This window comes from Labrus bergylta, chromosome 11 (genome assembly GCF_963930695.1).
Source record: "Labrus bergylta chromosome 11, fLabBer1.1, whole genome shotgun sequence".
NCBI classification, from domain to species: Eukaryota; Metazoa; Chordata; class Actinopteri; order Labriformes; family Labridae; genus Labrus; species Labrus bergylta.
Window position 1 is genome coordinate 39620 of NC_089205.1, and position 21981 is coordinate 61600.

The following is a 21981-nucleotide window of genomic DNA, read 5'->3' on the forward strand; positions in this document are numbered from 1 at the left end:
ACAGCTCCCTTGGAACATCTAATACATGTAAGTATTGTTTTTAAATTGTTCTAACATCACTTTAGAAAATATTTGATGACAATTGTGAAAGATAACTGTACATAACATTTGATTAGGTTTAGGTTACCTTGAGAGTGAGTACATTACTTGTCAGAAAGTTACAAATAATTACTATTAGCTAGCTAGCTGTTGACACTTCTATTTTAGTTAGCTAATTCTATTGTAGTTAGCTAACTATTATGTAGATTGCTAGGCTACTTAGCAAAGTACTTAGCTAAGCTACTTAGCCAAGTCACCAAAATAAAACTGTATGTATGTGTATGTATATTGATGTGCATCTGAAAATTTTATTGTGCTTTTGATTTTCTTTATCCAGAGTATGGCTGGTCCCAGATTTACTACTGAGATGGTTGTAGCGATGCTGCAGGAAGAACCAGATGAGGAGGCAATTTGTCTTGATTCAGAGTCTGAAATTTCTGATGATGATGACCCAGAATATTTGCCAGAGGGTCAAGCTGGAGTTGTGGGTGTGTCTGGGAATCCATGAAGAAGACTCCTCTGATGATACAGAAGACTCATCTGATGAGTCCTCTGAAGAGGAAACTCAGACCCAGTCCAATAGATTGAGTAAAAACGGATCTTACTGGAATGAGAATCCCCCCATTCATGGCAGAACAAGAAGCCATAACATTCTGAGGAGCTGCCCAGGACCTACACCTGGATCACCAGCTGTTTCACCAAAAGATGCCTGGGATATGTTCATGAGTGACAACATCATTGAGGAGGTTCTAATATGTATCAACTTAGAGGGACGAAGAACAGCCACAGCAAAAGGGAAAGAGTGGAGAAGCATTGATAAAGAAGAATTGATGGCCTTCATCAATTCTTGCAGGGGGGGAGAAGAGCTGGGATGTGGCCTTGCGGGAGCTGTTTGTAGATCCGCTGCAAAATCCAATTTACAAGGCCACCATGGGGCTTAGGAGATATGAAGATATCCGCCGCGTCATACGGTTTGACGACAAGAGGACCAGGGCTCTGCGACTGGAAACACACCACATGGCGACATTTAGGTACGTGTGGGACTGTTTCCTGGACAACTGCAGAAGAAAGTTCATCCCCAGTGACTGTGTCACCATAGATGAGCAGCTTGTGCCATTCCGAGGCAGGTGCAAGTTACGGCAACACATGCCCAGCAAGCCTGCAAAATATGGGATAAAAATCTTCTGGATGTGCGACGCAAGGGTACCTTATGCAATAGATGGAATTGTCTATACCGGGAGACAGCCAGGTTCAGAGGAACCTTGGAGAGAATGTCGTCCAGCAATTGTGCAGTGGAATCAGACAGACAGGTGAATGTAAAGTACAATAGAGAAACTAATGTATTAAGTTTTAGCACAATACCTACATACTTTTTCCCAATCTTTAATAATGTGTATTTTATTTTTTTATTTGATTTCTCTGTAAGCAAAATAGTAAAACAGAATAAAATGCAATGCAATGCAACAGATTATGGCGTTAGAGTTTAAAGAATTCCATGTTGAGTAAATTTACAATCTTTTCCCCCTCTCATAGGTCGCAACATCACAATTAGCAACTTCTTCACCAGTGTCCCGCTGGCTGAGAAGCTCCTCGAGAAGAACCTGACCATTGTTGGGACTCTTTGCCAGAACAAATCGGACATACCACCTATCATGAAGCCATCCAAATCACGGGAGATTCATAGCTCAGAATTCGGATTCAATGGCAACATGACCATGGTGAGCTATGTGCAGAAGAAGGGAAAAGCTGTTGTCCTCCTGAGCACTATGCATGATGACAAAGCAGTGGATGACAGCAGTCAGAAGAAGAAACAATGGGAAGATGTGGGTTTAAAAAACAAAACACAGCCACCACCCAGCCACAAGAGGACATCAGACAGGAGGGCCAAAGGAAGAGGAAGAGGTGCACGATCTGCCCAGTTACCAAAGACAGAAAAGTCAGCAGCTAGTGTTCCCAGTGCACCAGGCCTGTGTGCAAGGAGCACAAACTCTTAGTGATCATTTGTGAGGCATGTCAAAATTGAGATGGCAATTTGTGCTCTAGTGATGTGTTCAGTTGTATTTCATTTTGTTTGGTCACATTCACCAGTTTACAGTTGTTAAATTACAGATACAGTTCAGTTCAACAGCCGTGTTATCTGTTATCAGAGGTATGTGTATGTGTGACAAAATGACAAATAAACATGTTGCAAATATGAAATACATAAGTGTTTGGCTCCACTCACTGCTAAAGTAATTACTTGAAACAAATTATTATTATAGTATTAATTCATTTAATTTTAAATCACACTTGGATGTATGGGTCATTTTTGACCCATGTGTGTAAACTTGATGTAGTAATAAAAAAAGCTATTTTTGTTCATAAAGCATGAAAGTAAAAATGGAAATAGTGATTGGTGGTAATCAAAAACAAGATATTTAAAGAATACTTGGAATATTCAATCATAAAATAAATTGATTTCAAAAGATAGAACAAAGAAAAACTCAGCCAGCATGAAGAAAGTCGAAGATTTTCATGAAAATTTTCAACTTTTTTGAAGCCGAAATACTTCAAGAAAATCTTTGACTTTTTTGAAGCCGAAATCTTTTCATGAAAGTTTTCAACTTTTTTGAAGCAGAAATCTTTTCATCAAAATTTTCAAATTTTTTGAAGCTGAAATACTTCATGAAAATTTTTACCTTTTTTAAAGCCAAAATCCTGTCATGAAAATTTTCAACTTTGTTGAAGCCGAAATCTTTTCATGAAAATTTTCAACTTTCTGAAGTAGAAATATTTTATGGAAATTTTCAACTTTTTCAAAAACCCGAATTTTTCAACTTTTTTGAAGCCGAAATACTTCATGAAAATTTTCAACTTTTTTGAAGCCGAACTCTTTTCATGAAAAATTTCAATTTTGTTGAAGGTGAAATCTATTCATGGAAATTTTCAACTTTTTTGAAGCCAAAATCTTTTCATGAAAATTTTCAACTTTTTTGAAGCAGAAATCTTTTCATAAAAATTATCAACTTTTTTGAAAATGAAACCTTTTCATCAAAATTTTCAACTTTTTTGAAGCAGAAATCGTTTCATGAAGATCTTCAACTTTTTTGAAGCAAAAATCTTTTCATGAAAATCTTCAACTTTTTTGAAGCAGAAATACTTCATGGAAATGTTAAACTTTTTTGAAGCCGAAATCTTTTCATGAAAATTTTGAACTTTTTTGAAGCAGAAATCTTTTCATCAAAATTTTCAAATTTTTTGAAGCTGAAATACTTCATGAAAATGTTCAACTTTTTTGAAGCCGAAATCTTTTCATGAAAATTTTCAACTTTTTTGAAGGCTAAATCTTTTCATGAAAATTTTTAACTTTGTTGAAGCAGAAATCTTTTCATCAAAATTTTTAACTTTGTTGAAGCAGAAATCTTTTCATCAAAATTTTCAAATTTTTTGAAGCTGAAATACTTCATGAAATTTTTTAACTTTTTTAAAGCCAAAATCCTGTCCTGAAAATTTTCAACTTTGTTGAAGCCGAAATCTTTTCATGAAAATCTTCAACTTTTTTGAAACAGAAATACTTTATGAAAATGTTCAACTTTTTTGAATCCAAAATCTTTTCATGAAAATTTTCAACTTTTTTGAAGCAGAAATCTTTTCATGAAAATTTTCAACTTTGTTGAAGCAGAAATCTTTTCATGAAAATTTTCAAGCAGAAATCTTTTCATGAAAATTTTCAACTTTTTTGAAGCTGAAATCTTTTCATGTAAATTTTCAACTTTTTTGAAACCAAAATACTTCATGAAAATTTTTGACTTTTTTGAAGCCGAAATCTTTTCATGAAAATCTTCGACTTTTTTGAAGCAGAAATCTTTTTATGAAAATCTTCAACTTTTTTGAAGCAGAAATACTTTATGAAAATGTTCAACTTTTTTGAAGCCGAAATCTTTTCATGAAAATTTTCAACTTTTTTGAAGGCTAAATCTTTTCATGAAAATTTTTAACTTTGTTGAAGCAGAAATCTTTTCATGAAAATTTTCAACTTTGTTGAAGCAGAAATCTTTTCATGAAAATTTTCAAGCAGAAATCTTTTCATGAAAATTTTCAACTTTTTTGAAGCTGAAATCTTTTCATGTAAATTTTCAACTTTTTTGAAACCAAAATACTTCATGAAAATTTTTCAACTTTTTTGAAGCCGAAATCTTTTCATGAAAATCTTCGACTTTTTTGAAGCAGAAATCTTTTTATGAAAATTTTCAACTTTTTTGAAGCAGAAATCTTTTCATGAAAATCTTCGACTTTTTTGAAGCAGAAATCTTTTTATGAAAATTTTCAACTTTTTTGAAGCCGAAATCTTTTCATGAAAATCTTCGACTTTTTTGAAGCAGAAATCTTTTAATGAAAATATTCAACTTTTTTGAAGCAGAAATCTTTTCATGAAAATTTTCAACTTTTTTTGAAGCCGAAATCTTTTCATGAAAATTTTTAACTTATTTAAAGCCAAAATCCTGTCATGAAAATTTTCAACTTTTTTGAAGCCGAAATCTTTTCATGAAAATTTTCAACTTTTTTGAAGCAGAAATCTTTCCATGAAAATTTTACACTTTTTTGAAAGAAAAATCTTTTCATGAAAATTTTCAACTTTTTGAAGCAGAAATACTTCATGAAAATTTTCAACTTTTTTGAAGCAGAAATCGTTTCATGAAAATTTTCAACTTTTTTGAAGCAGAAATCTTTTCATGAAAATTATCAACTTTTTTGAAAATGAAACCTTTTCATGAAAATTTTCAACTTTTTTGAAGCCGAAATCTTTTCATGTAAATTTTTACCTTTTTTAAAACCGAAATCTTTTCATGAAAATTTTCAACTTTTTTGAAGCCGAAATACTTCATGAAAATCTTCAACTTTTGTAAAGCAGAAAAACGTCATGAAAGTTTTCAACTTTTTGGAAGCCGAAAAACTTCATGAAAGTTTTCAACTTTTTTGAAGCTGAAATACTTCATGAAAATTTTCAACTTTTTTGAAGCCGAATTACTTCATGAAAATTTTCAAATTTTTTGAAGCAGAAGTCTTTTCATGTAAATTTTCAACTTTTTTGAAGCCGAAATCTTTTCATGAAAATTTTCGACTTTTTTGAAGCCTAAATCTTTTCATGAAAATTTTCAACTTTGTTGAAGCAGAAATCTTTTCATGAAAATTTTCAACTTTGTTGAATCAGAAATCTTTTCATGAAAATTTTCATGCAGAAATCTTTTCATGAAAATCTTCGACTTTTTTGAAGCCTATATCTTTTCATGAAAATTTTCAACTTTTTTGAAGCAGAAATCTTTTTATGAAAATTTTCAACTTTTTTAAATCCGAAATCTTTTCATGAAAATCTTTGACTTTTTTAATGCAGAAATATTTTTATGAAAATTTTCAAGCAGAAATCTTTTCATGAAAATTTTCAATTTTTTTAAGCAGAAATCTTTTCATGTAAATTTTCAACTTTGTTGAATCCGAAATACTTCATGAAAATTTTCAACTTTTTTGAAGCCGAAATGTTTTCATTAAAATTTTCAACTTTTTTAAATCCGAAATCTTTTCATGAATCTTTTCATGAAAATTTTGAAGCAGAAATCTTTTCATGAAAATTTTCAACTTTTTTGAAGCCGAAATCTTTTCATGAAAGTTTTCAACTTTTTGAAGCAAAAATACTTCATGAAAATTTTCAACTTTTTAAAAAGCTTGAAATTTTCAACTTTTTTGAAACAGAAATCTTTTCATGTAAATTTTGAACTTTTTTGAAAATGAAATCTTTTCATCAAAATTTTCAACTTTTTTGAAGCCGAAATACTTATTGAAAATTTTCAACTTTTTTGAAGTCGAAATACTTCATGAAAGTTTTCAACTTTTTTAAAGCTGAAATCTTTTCATGAAAATTTTCAACTTTTTTGAAGCAGAAATCTTTTTTCATAAAAATTATCAACTTTTTTGAAAATGAAACCTTTTCATCAAAATTTTCAACTTTTTTGAAGCCGAAATCTTTTCATGTAAATTTTTAACTTTTTTGAAACCGAAATACTTCATGAAAATTTTCAACTTTTTTGAAGCAGAAATCTTTTCATAAAAATTATCAACTTTTTTGAAAATGAAACCTTTTCATCAAAATTTTCAACTTTTTTGAAGCCGAAATCTTTTCATGAAAATTTTTAACTTTGTTGAAGCAGAAATCTTTTCATGAAAATTTTGAAGCAGAAATCTTTTCATGAAAATTTTCAACTTTTTTGAAGCCGAAATCTTTTCATGAAAGTTTTCAACTTTTTGAAGCAAAAATACTTCATGAAAATTTTCAACTTTTTAAAAAGCTTGAAATTTTCAACTTTTTTGAAACAGAAATCTTTTCATGTAAATTTTGAACTTTTTTGAAAATGAAATCTTTTCATGAAAGTTTTCAACTTTTTTGAAGTCGAAATACTTCATGAAAGTTTTCAACTTTTTTAAAGCTGAAATCTTTATATGTAAATTTTCAACTTTATTCAAACTGATATTCTACATTTTCTAACTCAAAGTGTCGTTTCAAAGTAAAAATACTGTTAGAAGGAGTGATTCAGACAAAATTAGATGAAACAGCTGTACTGGTAACAAACAACGATATTAACAGCTTTAGTGATCAAATTGAGCGTATCTTGCGAAGCTGAGCTCGAAAGTGACATGAAACATGTTTTTGAGACATAAAATGACACTTACTGTTCAGACTACATTTTCTAACTCAAAGTGCCGTTTCAAAGTAAAAATACTGTTAGAAGGAGTGATTCAGACAATATTAGATAAAACAGCTGTACTGGTAACAAATGAGCGCAGTTACATGAAATGACATCAAAATCAACATTCCCTGAGCCAGACAACGCTATTAACAGCTTTAGTGATCAAATTGAGCGTATCTTGCGAAGCTGAGCTCGAAAGTGACATGAAACATGTTTTTGAGACATAAAGTGACACTTACTGTTCAGACTACATTTTCGAACTCAAAGTGTCGTTTCAAAGTAAAAATACTGTTAGAGGGAGTGATTCAGACAAAATTAGATGAAACAGCTGTAGTGGTAACAAATGAGCGCAGTTACATGAAATGACATCAAAATCAACATTCCCTGAGCCAGACAACGCTATTAACAGCTTTAGTGATCAAATTGAGCGTATCTTGCGAAGCTGAGCTCGAAAGTGACATGAAACATGTTTTTGAGACATAAAGTGACACTTACAGTGAATACCTGTCCTGACTACATTTTCTAACTCAAAGTGTCGTTTCAAAGTAAAAATACTGTTAGAAGGCGTAATTCAGACAAAATTAGATGAAACAGCTGTACTGGTAACAAATGAGCGCAGTTACATGAAATGACATCAAAATCAACATTCCCTGAGCCAGACAACGCTATTAACAGCTTTAGTGATCAAATTGAGCGTATCTTGCGAAGCTGAGCTCGAAAGTGACATGAAACATGTTTTTGAGACATAAAGTGACACTTACTGTTCAGACTACATTTTCTAACTCAAAGTGTCGTTTCAAAGTAAAAATACTGTTAGAGGGAGTGATTCAGACAAAATTAGATGAAACAGCTGTACTGGTAACAAATGAGTGCAGTTACATGAAATGACATCAAAATCAACATTCCCTGAGCCAGACAACGCTATTAACAGCTTTAGTGATCAAATTGAGCGTATCTTGCGAAGTTGTGCTCGAAAGTGACATGAAACATGTTTTGAACAGTAAGTGTCACTTTATGTCTCAAAAACATGTTTCATGTCACTTTCGAGCTCAGCTTCGCAAGATACGCTCAATTTGATCACTAAAGCTGTTAATATCGTTGTTTGTTACCAGTACAGCTGTTTCATCTAATTTTGTCTGAATCACTCCTTCTAACAGTATTTTTACTTTGAAACGACGCTTTCAGTTAGAAAATGTAGTCAGGACAGGTATTCACTGTAAGTGTCACTTTATGTCTCAAAAACATGTTTCATGTCACTTTCGAGCTCAGCTTCGCAAGATACGCTCAATTTGATCACTAAAGCTGTTAATATCGTTGTTTGTTACCAGTACAGCTGTTTCATCTAATTTTGTCTGAATCACTCCTTCTAACAGTATTTTTACTTTGAAACGACGCTTTCAGTTAGAAAATGTAGTCAGGACAGTAAGTGTCACTTTATGTCTCAAAAACATGTTTCATGTCACTTTCGAGCTCAGCTTCGCAAGATACGCTCAATTTGATCACTAAAGCTGTTAATAGCGTTGTCTGGCTCAGGGAATGTTGATTTTGATGTCATTTCATGTAACTGGGCTCATTTGTTACCATTACAGCTGTTTCATCTAATTTTGTCTGAATCACTCCTTCTAACAGTATTTTTACTTTGAAACGACACTTTGAGTTAGAAAATGTAGTCAGAACAGGTATTCACTGTAACTGTCACTTTATGTCTGAAAAACGTGTTTCATGTCACTTTCGAGCTCAGCTTCCCAAGATACGCTCAATTTGATCACTAAAGCTGTTAATATCATTGTTTGTTACCAGTACAGCTGTTTCATCTAATTTTGTCTGAATCACTCCTTCTAACAGTATTTTTACTTTGAAACTACACTTTGAGTTAGAAAATGTAGAATATCAGTTTGAATAAAGTCGAAAATTTTCATGAAAAGATTTCTGCTTCAAAAAAGTATAAATTTTTCATGACTGGATTTTGGCTTTAAAAAAGGTACAAATTTTCATGAAGTATTTCGGCTTCAAAAAAGTTGAAAATTTTCATGAAAAGATTTCGGCTTCAAAAAAGTTGAAAATTTTCATGAAAAGATTTACACTTCAAAAAAGTTGAAAATGTTCATGAAAAGATTTCGGCTTCAAAAAAGTTGAAAATTTTCATGAAAAGATTTACACTTCAAAAAAGTTGAAAATGTTCATGAATTTTTTCAACTTCAAAAAAGTCTAACATTTTCATGAAAAGATTTCTGCTTCAAAAAAGTTGAAAATGTTCATGAATTTTTTCGACTTCAAAAAAGTCTAAGATTTTCATCAAAAGATTTCTGCTTCAAAAACTTGAAAATTTTCATGAAAAGATTTCGGCTTCAAAAAAGTTGAAAATTTTCATGAAAAGATTTACACTTCAAAAAAGTTGAAAATGTTCATGAATTTTTTCGACTTCAAAAAAGTCTAAGATTTTCATGAAAAGATTTCTGCTTCAAAAACTTGAAAATTTTCATGAAAAGATTTCGGCTTCAAAAAAGTTGAAAATTTTCATGAAAAGATATAAACTTCAAAAAAGTCGAAAATGTTCATGAATTTTTTCGACTTCAAAAAAGTCCAACATTTTCATGAATAGATTTCGGCTTCAAAAATGTTGAAAATTTTCATGAAAAGATTTCTGCTTCAAAAAAGTTGAAAATTTTCATGAAAAGAATTCTGCTTCAAAAAAGTTGAAAATTTTCATGAACTATTTCGGCATCAAAAAAGTTGAAAATTTACATTAAAAGATTTCGGCTTTCAAAAAAGTCAAAAATTTTCATGAAAAGATTTCGGCTTCAAAAAAGTTGAAAATTTTCATGAAAAGATTTACACTTCAAAAAAGTTGAAAATGTTCATGAATTTTTTCGACTTCAAAAAAGTCTAAGAGTTTCATCAAAAGATTTCTGCTTCAAAAAAGTTGAAAATTTTCATGAAAAGATTTACACTTCAAAAAAGTTGAAAATGTCCATGAATTTTTTCGACTTCAAAAAAGTCTAAGATTTTCATGAAAAGATTTCGGCTTCAAAAAAGTTGAAAATTTTCATGAAAAGATATACACTTCAAAAAAGTGGAAAATGTCCATGAATTTTTTCGACTTCAAAAAAGTCAAACATTTTCATGAATAGATTTCGGCTTCAAAAATGTTGAAAATTTTCATGAAAAGATTTCTGCTTCAAAAAAGTTGAAAATTTTCATGAAAAGAATTCTGCTTCAAAAAAGTTGAAAATTTTCATGAACTATTTCGGCATCAAAAAAGTTGAAAATTTACATTAAAAGATTTCGGCTTTCAAAAAAGTCAAAAATTTTCATGAAGTATTTCGGCTTCAAAAAAGTTGAAAACATTCATGAACTATTTCGGCTTCAAAAAAGTCGAAGATTTTCATGAAAAGATTTCTGCTTCAAAAAAGTTGAAAATTTTCATGAAAAGATTTAAGCTTCAAAAAAGTTGAAAATTTTCATGACAGGATTTTCGCTTTAAAAAAGGTAAAACATTTTATAAAGTATTTCGGCTTCAAAAAGGTTGAAAACTTTCATGAAGTATTTCAGCTTCAAAAAAGTCGAAGATTTTCATGAAAAGATTTCGGCTTACAAAAAGTTGAAAAATTTCATGAAAAGATTTCAGCTTCAAAAAAGTTGAAAATGTTCATGAATTTTTTCGACTTCAAAAAAGTCTAAGATTTTCATGAAAAGATTTATGCTTCAAAAAAGATGAAAATTTTCATGAAAAGATTTCGGCTTCAAAAAGTTGAAAATTTTCATGAAAAGATTTCGGCTTCAAAAAAGTTGAAAATTTTCATGAACTATTTCGGCATCAAAAAAGTTGAAAATTTTCATGAAAAGATTTCTGCTTCAAAAAAGTTGAAAATTTTCATGAAGTATTTCGGCATCAAAAAAGTTGAAAATTTTCATGAAAAGATTTCTGCTTCAAAAAAGTTGAAAATTTTCATGAACTATTTCGGCATCAAAAAAGTTGAAAATTTTCATGAAAAGATTTCTGCTTCAAAAAAGTTGAAAATTTTCATGAAGTATTTCGGCTTCAAAAAAGTCAATGATTTTCATGAAAAGATTTCTGCTTCAGAAAAGTCGAACATTTTCATGAAGTATTTCGGCTTCAAAAAAGTCGAAAATGTTCATGAATTTTTTCGACTTCAAAAAAGTCTAAGATTTTCATGAAAAGATTTCTGCTTCAAAAACTTGAAAATTTTCATGAAAAGATTTCGGCTTCAAAAAAGTTGAAAATTTTAATGAAAAGATTTAGACTTCAAAAAAGTTGAAAATGTCCATGAATTTTTTCGACTTCAAAAAAGTCAAACATTTTCATGAATAGATTTCGGCTTCAAAAATGTTGAAAATTTTCATGAAAAGATTTCTGCTTCAAAAAAGTTGAAAATTTTCATGAAAAGAATTCTGCTTCAAAAAAGTTGAAAATTTTCATGAACTATTTCGGCATCAAAAAAGTTGAAAATTTACATTAATAGATTTCGGCTTTCAAAAAAGTCAAAAATTTTCATGAAGTATTTCGGCTTCAAAAAAGTTGAAAACATTCATGAACTATTTCGGCTTCAAAAAAGTCGAAGATTTTCATGAAAAGATTTCGGCTTACAAAAAGTTGAAAAATTTAATGAAAAGATTTCAGCTTCAAAAAAGTTGAAAATGTTCATGAATTTTTTCAACTTCAAAAAAGTCTAAGATTTTCATGAAAAGATTTATGCTTCAAAAAAGATGAAAATTTTCATGAAATGATTTCGGCTTCAAAAAGTTGAAAATTTTTAAGAAAAGATTTCTGCTTCAAAAAAGTTGAAAATTTTCATGAAGTATTTCGGCTTCAAAAAAGTCAATGATTTTCATGAAAAGATTTCTGCTTCAGAAAAGTCGAACATTTTCATGAAGTATTTCGGCTTCAAAAAAGTTGAAAGTTTACATTAAAAGATTTCGGCTTCAAAAAAGTTGAAAATTTTCATGAACTATTTCGGCATCAAAAAAGTTGAAAATTTTAATGAAAAGATTTAGACTTCAAAAAAGTTGAACATGTCCATGAATTTTTTCGACTTCAAAAAAGTCTAAAATTTTCATGAAAAGATTTATGCATCAAAAAAGTTGAAAATTTTCATGAAAAGATTTCGGCTTCAAAAAAGTCAAAAATGTTCATGAAAAGATTTCTGCTTCAAAAAGTTGAAAATTTTCATGAAAAGATTTCGGCATCAAAAAAGTTGAAAATGTTCATGAAAAGATTTCGGCTTCAAAAAGTTGAAAATTTTCATGAAAAGATTTCGGCATCAAAAAAGTTGAAAATTTTCATGAAAAGATTCCGTCTTCAAAAAAGTCAACGATTTTCATGAAAAGATTTCTGCTTCAAAAAAGTTGAAAATTTTCATGAAAAGATTTCGGCTTCAAAAAAGTTGAAAATTTTTATGAAAAGATTTACACTTCAAAAAAGTTGAAAATGTTCATGAATTTTTTCGACTTCAAAAAAGTCTAAGATTTTCATGAAAAGATTTCTGCTTCAAAAACTTGAAAATTTTCATGAAAAGATTTCGGCTTCAAAAAAGTTGAAAATTTTCATGAAAAGATTTACACTTCAAAAAAGTTGAAAATGTTCATGAAAAGATTTCGGCTTCAAAAAAGTTGAAAATTTTCATGAAAAGATTTACACTTCAAAAAAGTTGAAAATGTTCATGAATTTTTTCAACTTCAAAAAAGTCTAACATTTTCATGAAAAGATTTCTGCTTCAAAAAAGTTGAAAATGTTCATGAATTTTTTCGACTTCAAAAAAGTCTAAGATTTTCATCAAAAGATTTCTGCTTCAAAAACTTGAAAATTTTCATGAAAAGATTTCGGCTTCAAAAAAGTTGAAAATTTTCATGAAAAGATTTACACTTCAAAAAAGTTGAAAATGTTCATGAATTTTTTCGACTTCAAAAAAGTCTAAGATTTTCATGAAAAGATTTCTGCTTCAAAAACTTGAAAATTTTCATGAAAAGATTTCGGCTTCAAAAAAGTTGAAAATTTTCATGAAAAGATATACACTTCAAAAAAGTCGAAAATGTTCATGAATTTTTTCGACTTCAAAAAAGTCCAACATTTTCATGAATAGATTTCGGCTTCAAAAATGTTGAAAATTTTCATGAAAAGATTTCTGCTTCAAAAAAGTTGAAAATTTTCATGAAAAGAATTCTGCTTCAAAAAAGTTGAAAATTTTCATGAACTATTTCGGCATCAAAAAAGTTGAAAATTTACATTAAAAGATTTCGGCTTTCAAAAAAGTCAAAAATTTTCATGAAAAGATTTCGGCTTCAAAAAAGTTGAAAATTTTCATGAAAAGATTTACACTTCAAAAAAGTTGAAAATGTTCATGAATTTTTTCGACTTCAAAAAAGTCTAAGATTTTCATCAAAAGGTTTCTGCTTCAAAAAAGTTGAAAGTTTTCATGAACTATTTCGGCATCAAAAAAGTTGAAAATTTACATTAAAAGATTTCGGCTTTCAAAAAAGTCAAAAATTTTCATGAAGTATTTCGGCTTCAAAAAAGTTGAAAACATTCATGAACTATTTCGGCTTCAAAAAAGTCGAAGATTTTCATGAAAAGATTTCGGCTTACAAAAAGTTGAAAAATTTAATGAAAAGATTTCAGCTTCAAAAAAGTTGAAAATGTTCATGAATTTTTTCAACTTCAAAAAAGTCTAAGATTTTCATGAAAAGATTTATGCTTCAAAAAAGATGAAAATTTTCATGAAATGATTTCGGCTTCAAAAAGTTGAAAATTTTTAAGAAAAGATTTCTGCTTCAAAAAAGTTGAAAATTTTCATGAAGTATTTCGGCTTCAAAAAAGTCAATGATTTTCATGAAAAGATTTCTGCTTCAGAAAAGTCGAACATTTTCATGAAGTATTTCGGCTTCAAAAAAGTTGAAAGTTTACATTAAAAGATTTCGGCTTCAAAAAAGTTGAAAATTTTCATGAACTATTTCGGCATCAAAAAAGTTGAAAATTTTAATGAAAAGATTTAGACTTCAAAAAAGTTGAACATGTCCATGAATTTTTTCGACTTCAAAAAAGTCTAAAATTTTCATGAAAAGATTTATGCATCAAAAAAGTTGAAAATTTTCATGAAAAGATTTCGGCTTCAAAAAAGTTGAAAATGTTCATGAAAAGATTTCGGCTTCAAAAAGTTGAAAATTTTCATGAAAAGATTTCGGCATCAAAAAAGTTGAAAATGTTCATGAAAAGATTTCGGCTTCAAAAAGTTGAAAATTTTCATGAAAAGATTTCGGCATCAAAAAAGTTGAAAATTTTCATGAAAAGATTCCGTCTTCAAAAAAGTCAACGATTTTCATGAAAAGATTTCTGCTTCAAAAAAGTTGAAAATTTTCATGAAAAGATTTCGGCATCAAAAAAAGTTGAAAATGTTCATGAATTTTTTCGACTTCAAAAAAGTCTAAGATTTTCATGAAAAGATTTCTGCTTCAAAAAAGTTGAAAATTTTCATGAAAAGATTTAGACTTCAAAACAGTTGAAAATTTTCATCAAGTATTTCGGCTTCAAAGAAGTTGAAGATTTTCATGAAAAGATTTCTGCTTCAAAAAAGTTGAAAATTTTCATGACAGGATTTTAGCTTTGAAAAAGGTAAAAATTTTCATGAATTATTTCGGCTTCAAAAAGGTTGAAAACTTTCATGAAGTATTTCGGCTTCAAAAAAGTTGAAAATTTTCATGAAAAGATTTCGGCTTCAAAAAAGTTGAAAATTTTCATGAAAAGATTTAGACTTCAAAAAAGTTGAAAATTTTCATCAAGTATTTCGGCTTCAAAAAAGTTCAAGATTTTCATGAAAAGATTTCAGCTTCAAAAAAGTCAAAGATTTTCTTGAAAAGATTTCTGCTTCAAAAAAGTTGAAAATTTTCATGACAGGATTTTGGCTTTAAAAAAGGTAAAAATTTTCATGACAAGATTTCGGCTCCAAAAAGTTGAAAATTTTCATGAAAAGATTTCGGCTTCAAAAAAGTTGAAAATTTTCATGAACAGATTTCGGCTTCAAAAAAGTTGAAAATTTTCATCAAGTATTTCGGCTTCAAAAAAGTCAATGTATTTCATGAAAAGATTTCTGCTTCAAAAAAGTTGAAAATTTTCATGAAAAGATTTCGGCTTCAAAAAAGTTGAAAATTTACATGAAAAGATTTCGGCTTCAAAAAAGTTGAACATTTTCATGAAAAGATTTCAGCTTCAAAAAAGTTGAAAATTTTCATGACAGCATTATGGCTTTAAAAAAGGTAAGAATTTTCATCAAGTATTTCGGCTTCAAAAAAGTCGAAGTATTTCATGAAAAGATTTCTGCTTCAAAAAAGTTGAAAATTTTCATGAAAAGATTTTGGCTTCAAAAAAGTTGAAAATTTTCATGAACTATTTCGGCATCAAAAAAGTCGAAAACTTTCATGAAGTATTTCTGCTTTAAAAATATCAAAGTGACCCGGTTGAGTTTTTATTTTCTACATCTTTGCAATAAATTCATCTCTTCATTCAGTATTCAAGGTATTCCTCAATTAACTTGTTTTTGATCATCATACATCCTTATTTTATTTTTTCCTTTCTTACTTTTTGAATAAAAAACATTTTTGTATCATTACCCTTCTAATGCACAACATGGGTCAAAAATGAATCCACTTTCTATGTTATTTCATGTATGGCTGAGTGTTTCTATGATATATCTTTGAAATAAATACATTTTATCATTTACTTTTCCAAGTATGCAGTAAATATCTTGTTTTTGTTAAGCACAAATCATCATTTGTATTTTTCCTTTCTTACTTTATGAACGAGCACAGCTTTTGTATTTCTACATCAAGTTTACACACATGGGTCAGAAACGACCCACATGCATTTACTATAGCATTTGCTGTGAAACGTGGTTGTTTCAGACATTTCACAGCTCAGCACAGCTCCCTTGGAACATCTAATACATGTAAGTATTGTTTTTAAATTGTTCTAACATCACTTTAGAAAATATTTGATGACAATTGTGAAAGATAACTGTACATAACATTTGATTAGGTTTAGGTTACCTTGAGAGTGAGTACATTACTTGTCAGAAAGTTACAAATAATTACTATTAGCTAGCTAGCTGTTGACACTTCTATTTTAGTTAGCTAATTCTATTGTAGTTAGCTAACTATTATGTAGATTGCTAGGCTACTTAGCAAAGTACTTAGCTAAGCTACTTAGCCAAGTCACCAAAATAAAACTGTATGTATGTGTATGTATATTGATGTGCATCTGAAAATTTTATTGTGCTTTTGATTTTCTTTATCCAGAGTATGGCTGGTCCCAGATTTACTACTGAGATGGTTGTAGCGATGCTGCAGGAAGAACCAGATGAGGAGGCAATTTGTCTTGATTCAGAGTCTGAAATTTCTGATGATGATGACCCAGAATATTTGCCAGAGGGTCAAGCTGGAGTTGTGGGTGTGTCTGGGAATCCATGAAGAAGACTCCTCTGATGATACAGAAGACTCATCTGATGAGCCCTCTGAAGAGGAAACTCAGACCCAGTCCAATAGATTGAGTAAAAACGGATCTTACTGGAATGAGAATCCCCCCATTCATGGCAGAACAAGAAGCCATAACATTCTGAGGAGCTGCCCAGGACCTACACCTGGATCACCAGCTGTTTCACCAAAAGATGCCTGGGATATGTTCATGAGTGACAACATCATTGAGGAGGTTCTAATATGTATCAACTTAGAGGGACGAAGAACAGCCACAGCAAAAGGGAAAGAGTGGAGAAGCATTGATAAAGAAGAATTGATGGCCTTCATCAATTCTTGCAGGGGGGGAGAAGAGCTGGGATGTGGCCTTGCGGGAGCTGTTTGTAGATCCGCTGCAAAATCCAATTTACAAGGCCACCATGGGGCTTAGGAGATATGAAGATATCCGCCGCGTCATACGGTTTGACGACAAGAGGACCAGGGCTCTGCGACTGGAAACACACCACATGGCGACATTTAGGTACGTGTGGGACTGTTTCCTGGACAACTGCAGAAGAAAGTTCATCCCCAGTGACTGTGTCACCATAGATGAGCAGCTTGTGCCATTCCGAGGCAGGTGCAAGTTACGGCAACACATGCCCAGCAAGCCTGCAAAATATGGGATAAAAATCTTCTGGATGTGCGACGCAAGGGTACCTTATGCAATAGATGGAATTGTCTATACCGGGAGACAGCCAGGTTCAGAGGAACCTTGGAGAGAATGTCGTCCAGCAATTGTGCAGTGGAATCAGACAGACAGGTGAATGTAAAGTACAATAGAGAAACTAATGTATTAAGTTTTAGCACAATACCTACATACTTTTTCCCAATCTTTAATAATGTGTATTTTATTTTTTTATTTGATTTCTCTGTAAGCAAAATAGTAAAACAGAATAAAATGCAATGCAATGCAACAGATTATGGCGTTAGAGTTTAAAGAATTCCATGTTGAGTAAATTTACAATCTTTTCCCCCTCTCATAGGTCGCAACATCACAATTAGCAACTTCTTCACCAGTGTCCCGCTGGCTGAGAAGCTCCTCGAGAAGAACCTGACCATTGTTGGGACTCTTTGCCAGAACAAATCGGACATACCACCTATCATGAAGCCATCCAAATCACGGGAGATTCATAGCTCAGAATTCGGATTCAATGGCAACATGACCATGGTGAGCTATGTGCAGAAGAAGGGAAAAGCTGTTGTCCTCCTGAGCACTATGCATGATGACAAAGCAGTGGATGACAGCAGTCAGAAGAAGAAACAATGGGAAGATGTGGGTTTAAAAAACAAAACACAGCCACCACCCAGCCACAAGAGGACATCAGACAGGAGGGCCAAAGGAAGAGGAAGAGGTGCACGATCTGCCCAGTTACCAAAGACAGAAAAGTCAGCAGCTAGTGTTCCCAGTGCACCAGGCCTGTGTGCAAGGAGCACAAACTCTTAGTGATCATTTGTGAGGCATGTCAAAATTGAGATGGCAATTTGTGCTCTAGTGATGTGTTCAGTTGTATTTCATTTTGTTTGGTCACATTCACCAGTTTACAGTTGTTAAATTACAGATACAGTTCAGTTCAACAGCCGTGTTATCTGTTATCAGAGGTATGTGTATGTGTGACAAAATGACAAATAAACATGTTGCAAATATGAAATACATAAGTGTTTGGCTCCACTCACTGCTAAAGTAATTACTTGAAACAAATTATTATTATAGTATTAATTCATTTAATTTTAAATCACACTTGGATGTATGGGTCATTTTTGACCCATGTGTGTAAACTTGATGTAGTAATAAAAAAAGCTATTTTTGTTCATAAAGCATGAAAGTAAAAATGGAAATAGTGATTGGTGGTAATCAAAAACAAGATATTTAAAGAATACTTGGAATATTCAATCATAAAATAAATTGATTTCAAAAGATAGAACAAAGAAAAACTCAGCCAGCATGAAGAAAGTCGAAGATTTTCATGAAAATTTTCAACTTTTTTGAAGCCGAAATACTTCAAGAAAATCTTTGACTTTTTTGAAGCCGAAATCTTTTCATGAAAGTTTTCAACTTTTTTGAAGCAGAAATCTTTTCATCAAAATTTTCAAATTTTTTGAAGCTGAAATACTTCATGAAAATTTTTACCTTTTTTAAAGCCAAAATCCTGTCATGAAAATTTTCAACTTTGTTGAAGCCGAAATCTTTTCATGAAAATTTTCAACTTTCTGAAGTAGAAATATTTTATGAAAATTTTCAACTTTTTCAAAAACCCGAATTTTTCAACTTTTTTGAAGCCGAAATACTTCATGAAAATTTTCAACTTTTTTGAAGCAGAAAACTATTCATTTAAATTTTCAACTTTTTTGAAGCCGAAATACTTCATGAAAATTTTCAACTTTTTTGAAGCCGAACTCTTTTCATGAAAAATTTCAATTTTGTTGAAGCTGAAATCTATTCATGGAAATTTTCAACTTTTTTGAAGCCAAAATCTTTTCATGAAAATTTTCAACTTTTTTGAAGCAGAAATCTTTTCATAAAAATTATCAACTTTTTTGAAAATGAAACCTTTTCATCAAAATTTTCAACTTTTTTGAAGCAGAAATCGTTTCATGAAGATCTTCAACTTTTGTGAAGCAAAAATCTTTTCATGAAAATCTTCAACTTTTTTGAAGCAGAAATACTTCATGGAAATGTTCAACTTTTTTGAAGCCGAAATCTTTTCATGAAAATTTTGAACTTTTTTGAAGCAGAAATCTTTTCATCAAAATGTTCAACTTTTTTGAAGCTGAAATACTTCATGAAAATGTTCAACTTTTTTGAAGCCGAAATCTTTTCATGAAAATTTTCAACTTTTTTGAAGGCTAAATCTTTCCATGAAAATTTTTAACTTTGTTGAAGCAGAAATCTTTTCATCAAAATTTTTAACTTTGTTGAAGCAGAAATCTTTTCATGAAAATTTTCAACTTTTTTGAAGGCTAAATCTTTTCATGAAAATTTTTAACTTTGTTGAAGCAGAAATCTTTTCATCAAAATTTTTAACTTTGTTGAAGCAGAAATCTTTTCATCAAAATTTTCAACTTTTTTGAAGCTGAAATACTTTATGAAAATGTTCAACTTTGTTGAAGCAGAAATCTTTTCATGAAAATTTTCAAGCAGAAATCTTTTCATGAAAATTTTCAACTTTTTTGAAGCTGAAATCTTTTCATGTAAATTTTCAACTTTTTTGAAACCAAAATACTTCATGAAAATTTTTGACTTTTTTGAAGCCGAAATCTTTTCATGAAAATCTTCGACTTTTTTGAAGCAGAAATCTTTTTATGAAAATTTTCAACTTTTTTGAAGCCGAAATCTTTTCATGAAAATCTTCAACTTTTTTGAAGCAGAAATACTTTATGAAAATGTTCAACTTTTTTGAAGCCGAAATCTTTTCATGAAAATTTTCAACTTTTTTGAAGGCTAAATCTTTTCATGAAAATTTTTAACTTTGTTGAAGCAGAAATCTTTTCATGAAAATTTTCAACTTTGTTGAAGCAGAAATCTTTTCATGAAAATTTTCAAGCAGAAATCTTTTCATGAAAATTTTCAACTTTTTTGAAGCTGAAATCTTTTCATGTAAATTTTCAACTTTTTTGAAACCAAAATACTTCATGAAAATTTTTCAACTTTTTTGAAGCCGAAATCTTTTCATGAAAATCTTCGACTTTTTTGAAGCAGAAATCTTTTTATGAAAATTTTCAACTTTTTTGAAGCAGAAATCTTTTCATCAAAATGTTCAACTTTTTTGAAGCTGAAATACTTCATGAAAATGTTCAACTTTTTTGAAGCCGAAATCTTTTCATGAAAATTTTCAACTTTTTTGAAGGCTAAATCTTTCCATGAAAATTTTTAACTTTGTTGAAGCAGAAATCTTTTCATCAAAATTTTTAACTTTGTTGAAGCAGAAATCTTTTCATGAAAATTTTCAACTTTTTTGAAGGCTAAATCTTTTCATGAAAATTTTTAACTTTGTTGAAGCAGAAATCTTTTCATCAAAATTTTTAACTTTGTTGAAGCAGAAATCTTTTCATCAAAATTTTCAACTTTTTTGAAGCTGAAATACTTTATGAAAATGTTCAACTTTGTTGAAGCAGAAATCTTTTCATGAAAATTTTCAAGCAGAAATCTTTTCATGAAAATTTTCAACTTTTTTGAAGCTGAAATCTTTTCATGTAAATTTTCAACTTTTTTGAAACCAAAATACTTCATGAAAATTTTTGACTTTTTTGAAGCCGAAATCTTTTCATGAAAATCTTCGACTTTTTTGAAGCAGAAATCTTTTTATGAAAATTTTCAACTTTTTTGAAGCCGAAATCTTTTCATGAAAATCTTCAACTTTTTTGAAGCAGAAATACTTTATGAAAATGTTCAACTTTTTTGAAGCCGAAATCTTTTCATGAAAATTTTCAACTTTTTTGAAGGCTAAATCTTTTCATGAAAATTTTTAACTTTGTTGAAGCAGAAATCTTTTCATGAAAATTTTCAACTTTGTTGAAGCAGAAATCTTTTCATGAAAATTTTCAAGCAGAAATCTTTTCATGAAAATTTTCAACTTTTTTGAAGCTGAAATCTTTTCATGTAAATTTTCAACTTTTTTGAAACCAAAATACTTCATGAAAATTTTTCAACTTTTTTGAAGCCGAAATCTTTTCATGAAAATCTTCGACTTTTTTGAAGCAGAAATCTTTTTATGAAAATTTTCAACTTTTTTGAAGCCGAAATCTTTTCATGAAAATCTTCGACTTTTTTGAAGCAGAAATCTTTTAATGAAAATATTCAACTTTTTTGAAGCCGAAATCTTTTCATGAAAATTTTCAACTTTTTTTGAAGCCGAAATCTTTTCATGAAAATTTTCAACTTTTTGAAGCAGAAATACTTCATGAAAATCTTCAACTTTTTTGAAGCAGAAATCGTTTCATGAAAATTTTCAACTTTTTTGAAGCAGAAATCTTTTCATGAAAATTATCAACTTTTTTGAAAATGAAACCTTTTCATGAAAATTTTCAACTTTTTTGAAGCCGAAATCTTTTCATGTAAATTTTTACCTTTTTTAAAACCGAAATCTTTTCATGAAAATTTTCAACTTTTTTGAAGCCGAAATACTTCATGAAAATCTTCAACTTTTGTAAAGCAGAAAAACGTCATGAAAGTTTTCAACTTTTTGGAAGCCGAAAAACTTCATGAAAGTTTTCAACTTTTTTGAAGCTGAAATACTTCATGAAAATTTTCAACTTTTTTGAAGCCGAATTACTTCATGAAAATTTTCAAATTTTTTGAAGCAGAAATCTTTTCATGTAAATTTTCAACTTCTTTAAAGCCAAAATCCTGTCATGAAACTTTTCAACTTTTTTGAAGCAGAAATCTTTTCAAGAAAATCTTCAACTTTTTTGAAGCCGAAATCTTTTCATGAAAATTTTCGACTTTTTTGAAGCCTAAATCTTTTCATGAAAATTTTCAACTTTGTTGAAGCAGAAATCTTTTCATGAAAATTTTCAACTTTGTTGAATCAGAAATCTTTTCATGAAAATTTTCATGCAGAAATCTTTTCATGAAAATCTTCGACTTTTTTGAAGCCTATATCTTTTCATGAAAATTTTCAACTTTTTTGAAGCAGAAATCTTTTTATGAAAATTTTCAACTTTTTTAAATCCGAAATCTTTTCATGAAAATCTTTGACTTTTTTAA